We start from the raw sequence: 15454 nt of genomic DNA, 5'->3' as shown, positions 1-15454 counted from the left end.
GAGAGCAGAATACATCTTGTGCCTGAGTCATCTCCACTATCAGTGATAGCCTAGAGACCAGAATATATGCCTGCTCTCAAAGCTGAGGAAATGGCTCCCACTCTGGATATTTAAAAGGATCCCCTCCACCCCACACAAGCTGCTATGCAAATACAGGACAAGAACACAAAACTGAGCTTTCAACAGGTTGAGCCCATCTTGGGTGACCTTGCTGCCTCTTCACCATCTCCTCCCCGCCTCCCACCACCGACCCCAAGTTCTACTTTGTTACAGCACAGGGGTCAACTTGCATTCCATGCAGAAATGGCTAGAACTAACCATGAGTACAACTGGCTCTTGGAATCCCTATATCCAGCATATAAGGATCTGAGCCCCTGTATGACAGCAGTATATAACCCTCATACTGAACACACCAGGTTTCAGATTTACAGCATTCACAGTGTTTCTCTACAGCTACCTTGCCTTTCATTTGAAAAAAAACATCAGGTTTGTGTTTATGGAATTGGGCCCCAAACTCAGGTGACGAGTCAAATTCCACCAAGGCAGGTTGTTAAACTCAAGTCAGCAGAATAAGATTAATACACAACAGAAGGAGGCCATCGAGTCCATTTTTGCTTGTGCTGGTCTCTGAGAATGCTATTCAATCAATCCCACACCTTTGCTCTTTTGCCAAAGCTCTGCAAATTTCTTCCTTTCATGTATTAATCCAATTCCCTTTTAAAAGTTATTATTGAATCTACTTCCACCACCCTCAGGAAGTGCCTTCCAAATCATTGCAACTTGTTACACAAAGTCATTCTCTTCATCTTTATATAATGGGTTAAACCTGTGTCCCTCTGGTTACTGCCCCTCCTGCCAATGGAAACAGTTTCTCCTTATTTGCTTGCTCAAAAACCATAGTGTGATTTTAAATTCACTCAAGATGTGGGTGTCACTGGCTGGGCCAGTATTTGTTACCCATCCCGAACTGCCTTTGAACTGAACGTCTTGCTTGGCCATTTTAGAGGGCAGTTCAGAGTCAACCACATTGCTGTCACTCTGGAGTCACATGTAGGCCAGACCGGGTATGGATGGTAGATTTCCCTCCCTAAAGGACATTAGTGAACCAGATGGGTTTTTATGACAGTTGACAATGGTTTCATGATCAGATTTAATTCCAGGTTTTTTTCATCATCTACAGTGGGGTTGGAATCCAGGCCTTAGATCATTACCCTGGGTCTCTGGATGACTAGTCCAATGACAACGATAAATTGAATCAAGATCTGATAACTCGAGGGTTGATACCAGAAGTAAATGACCATGAAAACTGACAGAAACCCAAGTTTTCCTTCAATGGAAGGAATCCTATCCTCATTGTCCAATGACTCCAGTCCCATGGGTATGTGTTAAGATTCACAATAGTGAAGGGAGGCGGTGGCCTAGTCATATTGTCGCTGGACTAATAATCTTGAGACCTGGTATAATGCTCTGGGAACCCGGTTCGAATCTCACCATGGCAGATATTGAGATGTGAATTCAATAAAAAAATCTGGAATCAAGAATCTACTAATGACCATGAAACCATTGTCGATTGTAGGGAACCAGATAGGTTTTCCCTAATGTCCTTTAGGGAAGGAAATCTGTTGTCTTTAGCTGATCAAGCCTACATCTGATTCTACAGCAACAGCAATGTGGTTGACTCTCAGATATCCTCACGGATGGGCAACAAATGCTGGTCCAATCAGCGACGCCCACATGTCATGAAGTAATAAAAAAAGTCTGGCAATGTGATTCAGTTGTACAACAATCACAGCTCAAACAGACTCATCATCTCCTGAGTGTTACTGTGAACACGGCAATTAAACTCACTTCATCAGTACTGACTGGCCACATCTGAGAACAAATAGTCGAGAACAAATAATCTAACAACCCCACCCCACACACACACACACAATCTGAAAGGTGCTCTCAGCCACACGTACATGGGGGCAACGGGCACAAAGTGTTACGCAGCTTCACCAACCAACATTCAACCAGTGAAAGTATTGGTGACAGCTGCCCAAAGCTCACTGAGCGTCCCTGCTACATGTGCCAAACAGTCCAATTAAAAACCATTCAGTGGTAAAGCCCCAATACTCACTGATTTTGACAGGCTCCAGGCAAAAGTGGTTTTAACAACTACAAGCAATCAGAAATCCCTGACGGCTTATCCACAAGAGCTGAATGTTTAGACGGAGAATGTACCGAGGCGAGACAAGCAATGTAGGGAGGGAGTGAGGGAAATCATCAGATCACAATCACTGCAGTAAAAAACAAAGAGACAGCTGCTGCTACTAGGACTGCTTCCTCAGTGAATGCGGCAGCCTTGGAGTGCTGGCTTTATCCCAGCTCTCAGGGAATAAGACACTCCCCTCAGTACGTGAGAGACAGCACAATGACGTTCGCAGCAGCTCATGACTGATAATGATGTCAAAAAGCGACCTTGATTCAGCTGTTTGTTTTTAAAACTCGCTCTTCTCTTTTCAGACAGGGCACTGAGTTTCAGTCCAAACTCACTGACATGTCCCGTCTGAGACCAGGGCTTATGTGGTCCGAGCTACCCATGCCCCTCAATGAGAGATTTCACTGTATACTTTATCCCTTCCAGGAAAAGCACCCAGTGCTTTCAGTTTCTGTGAAGCAGGAATGGCCAGACTTGCTGTGTAGCAGCTTTGAGACGATTGCTCAGAAAAAAATCACAACTTCATAAGATTTGATACTTTTATGGTGATACTGAAGATTAAACTTCTGTGCATAGTAGAATTGCAGTAAGATACAAGTCACCAGCCCATGACCCAAGAGACTATATGGCAGTCACTACACTTAGAGATATGAATGATACATACACAGTATCGGAACATAGAGTTAAACTTCTCTTGGCTCAGAACTTGTGCAATTATATTTTCCAAAATGCCCAATTTGAATCACAGGATTGATAATGACTTTGTGACTTAATACACTGCTATTCCAGTCCCTAATTACTGGATGCTTTGAATTAGTCAGCTATTGAGCTGATCCACTTCCTGAAACTATTTGCTCAACTCTGCCTCCACCCCCAAAGACACAGGCACAACAGCATTCATGTAGTGCCTGTCACAACCTCAGAGCACCTCAAAGCACTTACAGTTCAAGTGAGCCATTTCTGGCCACAAAGGAAGCGTGACAGCCAATTTGCACACAGCAAGATCCCACAAACAGCAATGAGATGACCTGTTTTAGTCTGAGCTGAGCTGAGGACCTCCCCTGCTCGTCTTCAAAATAACATCATGGGATCTTTCTGCCTCCAAATGAAGTCTCAGATAGGGCCTCAGTTTAATGTTTCAGCACCTTCAACAGTGCAACATTCCCTCTGTATTGTGTTGAAGTGTCAGGAAAGGGATCAGATACTCCAAGTTAAAACAGTTCAGTATGTTAAATAAAGCGGGCCAGTCCAACCTCTGAGCACCCCAAAGCACACTCAATCCAATTCAGCCATCTCTGGCTGAATTGTGCTGCAACATAGGAAACGTAGCACCCAATGCAATCTCTGGGTACGTGGGTGACTAAGGTTGTGGTAGAACCACCAGTGTGAATGGTAATGAAATATACAAGTGTAACAAAGTGTGAGGATTACTATATGCCAACCTATTCAATGGTGCTTTGGCTGTGTAAACAACACTGCCACCGTGTCTCAGAGAGAACAACTCACACCCCTTAACTGAGCCTTCAGAAATAGTTCCGTGGGTACTGGGTGAACCGCTACTCATGCCAACTGAAAAAGTGATAACAGAATAAACTACACTGGTGAAGGCTCTGATATTTGTTTCATTTCACCACAAGGCTGGCGTCGCAGGTTGGCACAGTATTGCTGTCAGCTCTCCAAGGCAGATACAGAACAAGAAAAGACAACATGGCTCGTCGTTGGACAGAGGTTTAATGAAAATTTTTTTTAGGATAGAGTTTGGCACAGTGAGATTCAAGAAACCAAAACTCTGGCTCACCCACCCTGTAAGAAGTCTGACAACACCAGGTTTAAGTCCAACCGATTTATTTGATAGTAAATTCACAAGCTTTCGAGGTTAACCTCTTCGTCAGGTGAATGACGTGACGAAGAGGTTAACCTCGAAAGCCTGTGAGTTTACTATCAAATAAATCGGTTGGACTTAAACCTGATGTTGTCAGACTTCTTACTGTGTTTACCCCAGTCCAACGCCGGCATCTCCACATCACCCACCCTGACCAAACCCCACCCACTAAGGTCAATCCAGCACCCAACTAACAGGAACTGAACCAGGGACCTCAGGGTCCAAACACCAAGCTGTTGGGGAAACCCTGATCTGAAGTGTTCTTACACTTGGACACTTTGATTTCAAAGTCCAAAGCTACCCTATTCAATTTATTATCTGGGAGGGACTACTTGCCGCACTTCATACCGAGCTCATTTCAGTGGTACTGTCACTGATGTGGGCATTCAGACACCCAGGCTAGTGCCCTTGGGCCATAAGTTCAAATCCTGCCACAGCAGCTGGAGGAATTTAAATTCAGTTAATTAAAATCTGGAATTGAAAGCTAGTCTCGGTGATGGTAACTATGAAACTCCCAGACAGCATCCTAAAAACCCCCTTGGTTAACCGGAAGGAAATTTGCCATTATTACCCAGTCTGACATATTTGCGACTCCAGACCCAAAACAATGTCTGCTGAAATGGCATAGCAAGCCACTCAGTTGTACAAAGCCCCTACAGGAAGTCAGTGGTTCATCACCATCTTCTCAAGGGCAATTAAGGATAGGCAAGAAATGCTGGCCTTGTCAGTGACACCCACATCCCAATTAAAAAAAAGTTTAAAATTCCCAACCGTTGGTTACTGGAGCAGAAGACCTAACGTATGAGTCGTGCTGTTTCCTGTCAGCGATTAGCACATATTTACAGCTATGATATTACAACAGCTCTCAAAACCTGGAGCTGCAGGGAAAGTCATTCCAAACATAAAGGAGTTCGTCGATTGGAGTTATGGCAGCCAGAACAGACAAGAGGATTGGGAACTGGTAGGAGTGGATGGAAACTGAAAATGGCCAGGTGGGGAGAGTGGGGGGGGGGGGGGGGGGGGCAGGAAATCATAAAATTATAGAATCCCTACAGTGCAGGAGACCATTCAGCCAATCGAGTCTGCACTGACAACAATCCAGCCAGGTCCTATCCCCTTAATCCAACATTTACTCTGCTAACCCCCCTGACATTAAGGGTCAATTTAGCATGACCAGTCAACCTAACTCGCACATCTCTGGAGTATGTGAGGAAACCCACAGACATGGGGAAAATGTACAAACTCCACACAGTCACACAAAGCCTAGAATTGAACCCAAGTCCTTGGTGCTGTGAGGTAGGGGGAAGGAAGGAGAGGGGAGGTAATGGGTAAGTAGAGAGGGGGGAATTAGCAAGGGAGGGGGAAGAGAGGGAAGCTGGCAGGGAGAGACAGAATGAGAAGAGTGAGAAATACTATTGCAAAACCGCAGAACATACCACACAATTCACATTCTGGAGTGCTGTCACCAATTTGACTGTGAACATGACAGCAGCCCTATCCACCAGGTTCACACATCTCTCTTCACCTGTGACTTTCTGAAGCAGTCCACACTGACCTCACAAAAACAAAAGCACAGATTCCAGCTGGAAGAGCTCAGTTTCAGAACTGACTCTGGAATTTCCCGTTTCACGTTCAAGAGGTTTCTGCCATTTCATCAAAACCCACAACTCGACCAATGTGTTGACGCTTCAGCTGGAATTTGGATCAGCCCCGAGGCAGAAGCTGCAGTAGTCCTGGAATCACACACACCCTTACTGAAAGAGCAGCAATAACATCAATATGTCACACCATAATCAGTGCACAAGAATGATTCTGTATTTAGGAATGATAAACCCTTTGATATATGACCGGAGAGAGAAAGAAATTCCATTCTTTACACAACCTTACTTTAGTTTCGGTTGTATGTAAATAGTTACCAGAATGGAGAGGTTATGCCTATAAGGCTGGGGTCAAATTCTCTAAGAAAAAGCCAATAAAGGAAGATCTTTAAAATTATGAAGAGGTTTTTTAGGATAGACATGGAGAAGAAATTTCCACTAAACTAGGGTTTTTTAGGATAGACATGGAGAAGAAATTTCCACTAAACTAGGGGCCATAAGACAGCCATTGATAAATTTAATAAAGGAATTCAGGAGGAACTTCTTTACTCAAAGAGTGGATAGAATGGTAAACTCACTAACACACAGCAGTTGAGGTGAAGAGCATTTAAGAAGAAGGGGAGGGTGAAAGGAGTATAAGAATTGATCGGATTTCTATGAAGCAAGGTGAGAGGAGGTTTGTGCACAACATAAACACCAACGTACATCATGGTGCATTACTGCAAGTTCTACATAACCTTTAAAGAGAGGATAGGCAGCAGTCAAAATTCCACAATTGACCTCAGCTCTTGTCACGGCCCAGTGACGCTTGCCGGACAGTCTAAGGACAATGCTAATTTACAAGCCCATGTAATTGAATAGAGTGTCAATAGTGACCAATAATGAAGACTCGCACAGGCGGAGTACTGAGAAGCCACTGATGTCTGCCAAGAGTGATTAGAGTGATCCTTACAAATGCTGCCAAACCTGCTGAGATTTTCCAGCGTTTTCTCTTTTGGTTTCAGATTCCAGCATCTGCAATAATTTACTTTTATTTAGGGAGTAGAGTTGCACAGTGGCGCAGTGGTTTGCACTGCTGCCTTAAAGCGCCAGGGACCTGGGTTCAATTCTGGCTTCGGACGACTTTGTACAGTTTGCTCATTCTCCCTGTATCTGTCTGCATTTCCTCAAGGTTCTCCAGTTTCCCCCCACACTCCAAAGATGTGCGCTTTGGGTGGGTTGGCCATGCTAAATTGTCCCTTAGCATCCCAAAATATGCAGGTTAGATGGGCATTAGCCCTGGTAAATGTGTGGGATTACAGCGATGGGAAGAGGGCCTGGTGAGGTACTCTCTCAGAGAGTCGGTGCAGACTCAGTGGACTGAATGGCCTCTTCTGCATTGCAGTGATTCTACGAAGACCTATTTGGAAGGTGAACAAATATAAACCCAAATCTGGGGTCATAGATGTGACTGGATAAACTAGGATTATAAAGAAAAGATGAGGTGTGAAGTGAGTGGAATTGGGGAATAGGAGAAAGAAAAAGACAAACTGAAAGCCCAGCAAGGGAAGACCTGGTATTGGGGAGCCAATGGCTGGGCTTCAGGGAGCTAAGTTACCTTGGCTGTGTTGGATGAGGAAAAGTGATGGGCCAATGCAAAACTGGACCCAACCAGCCAATGAATGGCAGTCACTGATAAAACACAGATGAAACAGCCAATTTGCACACAGCAAGGTTCCACTAACAGCAGTGTGATAAATGACCAGATATTCCGTTTTTCAGTGGTGTGGACTGAAGGGAGAACTTTGACCAGGACACAGGAAAATCTCCCATGCCTCTTCAAAATAGAGCTATGGGATCTTTTACGGTCACCTGAGGGGGCAGATTGGGCTTCAGTTTCATATCTCAGCTGAAAGACAGCACCCCTGGATTTTGCAGCTCTCCCTCAGTACTACACAAATGTCACTTTGATTTTGTGCTCCTCTCCAGAGTGAGAGTTGAACCCACAATCTCTGACTCAGAGATAAGTGTGTTACCCACTGAACCACAGCTGAGCCAAGGTATTGGAAACTTGCAACACAACTCCATCACCCTTTGGGTCTAAGGATGCACCTGTGGCACAGTGGTTAGCACTGCTGCCTCACAGCACCAGGAGCCTTGCCCATTCTCCTCATCTGCGCATGGGTTTCCTCTGGGAGCTCCAGTTTCCTCCCACAGTCCAAAGATGTGTAGGTTAGATGGATTGGCCGTGCTAAACTATCCCTTAGTATCCCAGGGTGTGTAGGTTAAGGGAATTAGCAAGGTAAATATGTGGGTTACAGGGATGGGGGCTGGATGGAATTTTTTTCAGTGCAGACTTGATCAACCGAATAGCCTCTTTTGGCACTGTAGGGATTCTATAATTTTATGATCTCCATTCTGATAACTTGTTAACAAATTAACCATCACAGATTTACTACAAAATACAGCAAGTCCTGGCTCCACTCGAAGTGCACATGTTGCATCCTACTACAATGTAGTAGAAAGTCTGTTCATTTCTTGTGGCTGATACAACCTCTTGTGCAATACTCAGTTCACGACCTCAAAATACTCCAACCACAGCAACCACCTGTATCAGATCTCAATTTACTAGTCTCAGCCCAGAGTGACAGAGCAAAGGGCTCACTATTAACACAACAGTCAGAATATGGCACCTCTGGGTATTCACAGGGGAACAGTTGTATGCTACTGAAATCCAAGTGCAAACTATGTGCAAATTTTCTGGGAGATGGATGTCTCACACAGTTTGTAGAGTTTACTACTTAGGCTTCTGGCTATAAATAGCTCTACAATGGGTCTCACCAGGGATTCTCAAAACAACCTTCTTACAATACCTCCAGTTCTTCAGGTGACACTTGGGTAGCACTGTGACCATCACATGGAGTATCAAGATGTCTTGTGCCGCAATGAAGTTAGCACCTCTGCCTCAAAGCCAGAAGCTCCGGGTTCAAGTCCTACCCCAGGGCTTGATGTCCAAGGAAGATAGGTTCATAATATGACAGAACAGGTTGAGTATCAACCTGCAAATCCTTCCAACATACGCCATTACCAGACAGTAAGACTGGGAGAGATTCCTGGTCATGGAAAGAATGTTGAACCCCTCCCTTCACTATCCATAGCTCCAGACTGTAATATGCATGGAAAAGTGCATGTTGCTACAGCAACTCAGACTCTAAGTGAACTGTGAGACATTACCACATTGAGTGTTGACAGCAACTCAGACTATACTGATCCAGCCTGGAGTTTAATCCTATCCTTACCTCATCTATACACACACTGCGTCAGAGTGCCAGGAAAGGCATTGGGTCCCTGGGAAGGCCACGGACCAAAGCTGGTACCATGGGATTGGAATAAGTAGGTGCTTAATGGCCAGTGCATGCAAGGTTGGCCAAAGCACCTTTTTCTGTGCTATGAATCTCTCGGACTCAATTTCCCTTTCCAGTAACTGCCAGCAGCTTCCCTCAGCTGTATTCAGTTCTAAATTGTCTAGCGATTGCGGAAAAGAATTCACGTTCTGATGCTGAAGATTACCTCGTCTTCTATCTTCATACATCTAGTTGCCCATCTCCAGGTCATACTTTCAACACAACACAACGGATAACGTCACACTTGTGTATTAAACTGTGTCTTTCATTTGTCCGCCTGCTCTCCCAGCCTATTTGGGTCTTTCTGTGATCTTGCTTTCCCCTGGCAGTATGCTGCTGCTCTAAATCAGCAAACTCTGAAAGCCACCCCTTTCTGTCGAGGTGTGGATCACTGATGCATCAATCTGAGGGTAGCCCATTAGCCCATCTAACACCAGTCTGAGACAGATCCATTTGCACTTTGCCATTTCTTGACCCATATGTTTCATTTGATGCTACTGAACTAAATTTCTCAACCAATGCTCTTTCAAAGCAGCAGATCACTCTCAGAATCTATATAGTGCAGGAGGCAGCCATTTGGCCCATCGCATCTGCACTGGCTCTCTGAAAGAGCATTCTACCCAGTCCCACTCTCCTGCCTTATCCCTGTAAATTTTGCACATTCTTCCTTTTCAGGTAACAAACCAATTCCCTTTTGAATACCTTGATCAAATCTGCCTTCACCACCCTCTCAGAGTTTGTTCCAGACTCCAGCCACTGTCTGGGTGAAAACCTCACACCACTTTTCCTCCTTGTGCCAAATATTTTGCATCTGTTCCCTCTAGTTCTTGATGCTCATGAGGGAACAGTTTCACACTATTTACCCTGTCCGTCCCCCTCAGGATATTTAATACCTCTATCAAGTCTCATCTCGGCCTTCTTTTCTCCAAGGAAAACAGTCCCAATCTCTCCAATCTATCCTCATAGTTACAGTCATTTATCCCTGGAATCGTTCTTGTGAATCTCCTCTGTACTCTCTCCAATTGCTTCACATCCTTCATCAAGTATGGTGCTTAGAACTGGATGCAGTGCTCCAGATTGGGCCTTATACAAGTTCAACATGACCTTGTTATCCTTGCACTCAATACCCCTATTAATAAAGCCCAAAATACCGTAGGCTTTAGTTACTGCTCTCTCAACATGCCCTTATATGTGTACATAAGTCATATTCAATGACTTATGTACACATATCAAGATCCCCCTGTTCGTGCACCTCCTTTAAAGTTCCTCCATTTATTTTGTACTCTCTCCATATTTTCCTATTGAAATGAATCACCTCACACTACTTTGCAATGGCTCAAGGCTCACCATTACCCTCTCAATGATAATTAGGGTGGGCAATAAATACTGGCCTGGCCAGCGAAGCCCACATTCCTTGCATGAACATTTCAAAAGATGAGCACTCTGGACTCTGAATCCAGCTCAAACTTAATAGGTTGGTGGAATCTTCTTTTCTGGTGCACACAGTGGTTCGCACTGCTGCCTCACAGTGCCAAGTACCCAGGTTCCATTCCTAGCCTGGGTCACTGTGTGGAGTCTGTGCGTTCTGTCCATGACTTCCTCCGTGTGCTCCAGTTTCCTCCCACACTGTGAAAGACGTGCTGGTTAGGTGCATTGGCCATACTAAATTCTCCCTCAATGTACCCAAACAGGTGCCTGCATGTGGCGACTAGGGGATTTTCACAGTAACTGCACTGCAGTGTTAATGTAAGCCTACTTGTGACACTAATACATAAAGTATAAAAAACTTTAAAATTGATCTTCATCTGCCACTTGTCTGCCTAATCCAACGATATGTCTATGTTCTTTGAAGTTCAAGACTATCCTCATCACAGTTGAGGGTGCTTCAATCTCCCTATCATGTGCAAATTTTGGTACCCTGAGCACCATAACGCCAGGTCATTTTTCCTTCGTCACTTTTCCCAGTCCCTGAACCCAGGGACACTTGGGCTCATTGTGGCTATTCCTGCTGAGGACAGCTAACTCAGCACTAAACAGGTATTGAACGAGATACTTTCTTGGGCCATAGCAAGTATGCCATTACTGGGACCAAAGGAAAAATAATACTGGCAACCCTTGAAAGAATACCAGTGTTTTCTTTACTGCACTAATGGTTCTTTCTTTGTGGAATTCTCTGGCACAAACTGCTCTTTATGCTCAAGCGCATAAATTACTTGGAGAAAGAAGAGAAATAAGAATTGAAGGGGATGAAGAGGTTCAAGTGCAGGTTCAGATTGAAGGCAGCAGAGCAGAACTGATGGGCTGAACAACCTGTTCCTAGCATGTTATGTTCTCTAATTTTATGGAGCATTGCACACTGACTTTTGTACCAAGAGCTGCCACAGTGATCACAACACCGGGAACTTGAACAAGCTGTCCTGCCATATCCTAATGACAAATGCCAACTTCAGTCTTGTGCACGTCATACTCCAGATAACTAGTTCTCACAATCAGAACCGTAATAAAAACTCTACAACTCAGATAGCCAGGCAATGAAGGAGCAAGCTGAAGCCTAGTCTCTCCATACTTCTACACAGAGTGACAAAATTGCACCTCCAATCCAAATCACTCGTGTTTCAGCCTGCAGCTGTGTATATGAGCACAGGTGACTCCCAGCTAATGCCTACCTCCTTAAGATAAGAGATAGGATCAGCCCATCAAGTCTTGTTCGCCATTCAATAAGGTCAAGGTGGATCTATTGAGGCCTCAACTCCACTTTCTTGCCTGCCCAGCTTGGCAGGAGAGAGTCAATGATCAGGCAGGGAGTGAGGTTAACTCATCACAGCAGGGGTGTGCTGATGTCTGCAATGGTGGTTTGCCCAGGCTGCGCTACAGTAAAGGATCAGGGTGGCCAGTGAGGTTAAACTGAGGCTTTACCTAATGCAATTTTTCAAAGCCATCTCAGCCTTTTGGCTGAGATGAAGTGTTAGATTGAGCCCGGGAATGGGTGCAATGCCTCATCCTGTCAGCTTGGATGTTGTCTGATCAACTCTCAAGATGGGATGCAATGTCTCATCTTGTCAGCTTGCATCTGCTTAGTCTTTCGTGTGGAGACCATGATTGGGCCTAATTTGAGTTGGCCATTTTGATTAGAAATAAAATATCGAAAATTAACAATAAAAAGAACGCCTCAACTCCTTTAGGGAGCAGACTGCACCTTTCAAACCCATGGCCGCCACCATCTACAAGGTCAAGGACAGCAGACACATGGGAACACCACCACCTCAAAAGTTCCACTCCAAGCCACTCACCAACCTGACTTGAAAATATATTGTCATTCCTCCATTGTTGCTGGGTCAAAATCCTGAAATTTCCTAACAACACTGTGGGTGCACTTATACTTGAGCAGTTTAAGAAGGCAATTCACCCACCATCGTCTCAAGGCAATGAATGCTGGCCAAGCCATGCTGTAAACCTCTATGACCCTTAGACAGCAAAGCCCACGTCCCTTGAATGATTTTTTTACATGTATCTAACAGCCTTGAATATATTCAATGATCCAGCCTACACGCTGGGAAAGTGAATTCAAAAGACTAACATACCTGCGAGAAGAAATTTCTTCTCATCTGTCTTAAATGGGACATCCCTTATCTATGTCCCCTAGTTTGAGATGCCCCATGAGGAAAAATCCTCCCAATATCAGTCCCTCAGAATCTCATTGTTTAAATAAGATCACCTTTCAATCTTCTGAACTCCAATGAGTATAGGCCCAACTGAATCAACCTTTAATCTTAAGACAGCACCTTCATCTTAGTAATCAGTCTAGTGAACCTTCTCTAAATTGCTTCTAATGCAAGTATAGCAAAACAGTTAATAGACCATTAGCATGCTCCGCTATTGCCTCTTCCCTCCAATGCACAATCATAGAATCCCTACAGGTGCAGAAGGTGGCCATTCGGCCCATTGCAGATGCACTGATGGCAATTCCAGCCAAGCCCTATCCCTATGAATTTACGTTGCAAATCCCCCTGACATTTAAGGGGCAATTTAGCATGGCCAATCCAATTAAGCCGCACTCTTTGGATCATACACTCCAACACTACTTTTACGCACTAACAGACACATACAATTGCCCAATACCCATATATATATCACGCATTCCGATATACAGTCCATTTCACTATCACTGTCAAGGTGCAGTGAGAGCCGCTGAGAATTTTGAAATCCAATAGTGGTTAACACTGCTGCTTCACAGCGTCAGGGACCTGGGTTCAATTCCGGCCTTCGCTGATTGTACCAACTGCTTACAAACAGTCTCATGTCTGCGTGGATTTCCTCCGGTTGTTCCAGTTTTCCTCCATAACCCAAAAGGTGTGCAGATTAGGTGGATTTTCCATGCTAAATTGTCCCTTTGTGTAAGGGGAATTTGCAGGGTAAATATGTGGGGTTACGAGGGTAGGGCCTGGGTGAAATTGTCATCAGTGTAGGCTCAAGGGGCTGAATGGCCTCCTTCTGCATCATAAGGATTCTATGATTACATAACAATCAATCCATGCTAGAGAATAAAATGCCAAGATCTTGGGCTGTTGGGATCTTGGGTGCATTTATATATAAAAAACAAAATCGTTTGGAAAAAATTATGCATATCAATAGGGTACAATACAGCAAAACAAACACTCTTTATTCCACCTGTGAGGGAGGCATGGCAGAATTTACTGTAACACATCGGAGGCATGTAGCTCTCATTCACTTGTGGAACATTCGATTCACACAAGTTTCCTAGCCAGCCACGCAGAAAATCTAGCTGAAATAAAGCTCAGGCTGAAGTACCCTGGAGAAAGTTTCCATGGTTCTGAAGACATTAAACGGAGCGGGGGTGAAGGAAAACAACTCACAGTGTACTAGATTAACAGTAGCTGGGGACTCATTATGCATGTTCACACACACACACACCTACAGATCAACCCTGAAAGTCAGAGTCACTGACATTTCAGCTAACCCACCAGCTAAAAATCAGATATATTTTCCAAAGTCACAGGCTGAATTTTGGAACATTTACTCTCAAATTCTCCTGACGTCAGTTGAAGCAGGTGAGGATATTCTACCCGTTGTGATTGCTCTTTAGTCACCTTATCCACTTCATCCCACTCCCCTATGTTGCTGCAAATCCACACAAAAAAAACAAACTCATGGTCAAGCTAATTTCAGTGAAGGATAACTCAGCATGGTGGGGAAACCACACACGGTCACCATCACCTTCCCTGCCACACACTTGCGGGGAGCTTTTGCTCTGCAATTTGAAAAAGGCAAAAGATATTGATGCAATGTCCAGCAGTGGGCAAAGGCACTGGTCAGACACACAACCTGAGCCCGCCCTTTGCCACTGCAACCTGCTCCCGCCCTTCATCGTGGCAACCTGACTCCTGCCCAGAAAGAAAGGCTTACATTTCCACAGCACCCATCATTACCTCAGGCCAATGAAGTACATTTTGAAGGACAGTTGCTGCTATTATGTAGGAAAACAGCAGTTAATTTATGCCCAGCAGATATGCTGGTCCTGTGGGTTGAGGAATACATTCTGGCCCAGGACAGCGGGGAGAATCCATGTATTGTTTTCAAAATAACCATGGCATTTTTCACATCCGCAAGGTGGCACAGTGGTTAGCACTGCTGCCTCACAGCACCAGGAACCTGTGTGCGATTCCTAGCTTGGGTCACTGTCTGTGCGGAGTTTGCATGTTTTCTGTGTGGGTTTCCTCCCGCAATCCAAAAGACGTGTTGGTTAGGTGCATTGGTCGTGCTAAATCTTCCCCCAGTGTACCTGAACAGGCACCAGAGTGTAGCAACTAGGGGATTTTCACAGTAACTCCATTGCAGTGTTAATGTAAGCCTATTTGTGACACTAATAAATAAACTTTAAAAATTCAGCTGAGGGGAAGACAAGGTCTCAACTTAACATCCCATTTAAAAGACGGGCAAGCACACATGATTCTTCTTGGAAGACGTTTTAAATTGTAAAACGACTGTCTCTGTCATCGAATTCATGTTGAGCCAGTGCTTAGTGTCTAGCCCTGACAGCAATTTCTTTGTTTGTTCATCAGCTCCCATATCCCATGTGACTGGCAGCAGATACACCAAGCTAAACAACAAGTCAGCAAGAATTCATCAACATTCAGCATTTTGGGTATCAATGCTCTCCCTTCCTCTCTGAAAGCTCTGGAGTCCAAGTATGCTCCAGGTCTATGAGGGTCAGGTGGTGGGGAAGGAAAGCCTTGCTGCTGAACGTGATCCAGGCCTCAACCAATTTACACATTTGTGCTTTCCAGCAGGATCGCTGAACATAAAAAGAGATACTGAGGCTAACTATCATGTCTATATGAGACCCTCAGTAGCTGCTTGCTCTCTGCACACA

General features: G+C 44.6%; 1 protein-coding gene across 1 annotated transcript in view; it reads right to left on the bottom strand.

Moving 5' to 3' along the window:
- LOC145337160 (inositol-trisphosphate 3-kinase C-like) overlaps positions 1-15454 on the bottom strand; it is a 55380-nt gene that overhangs the window by 12402 nt on the left and 27524 nt on the right. The window lies entirely within an intron of this gene.

Source organism: Carcharhinus amblyrhynchos, unplaced genomic scaffold (genome assembly GCF_965287045.1).
Source record: "Carcharhinus amblyrhynchos unplaced genomic scaffold, sCarAmb.v2.hapA scaffold_44, whole genome shotgun sequence".
Taxonomy (NCBI): domain Eukaryota; kingdom Metazoa; phylum Chordata; class Chondrichthyes; order Carcharhiniformes; family Carcharhinidae; genus Carcharhinus; species Carcharhinus amblyrhynchos.
Note: the sequence above shows the minus strand (reverse complement) of the source record. Positions and strands in the feature narration are given on the sequence as shown.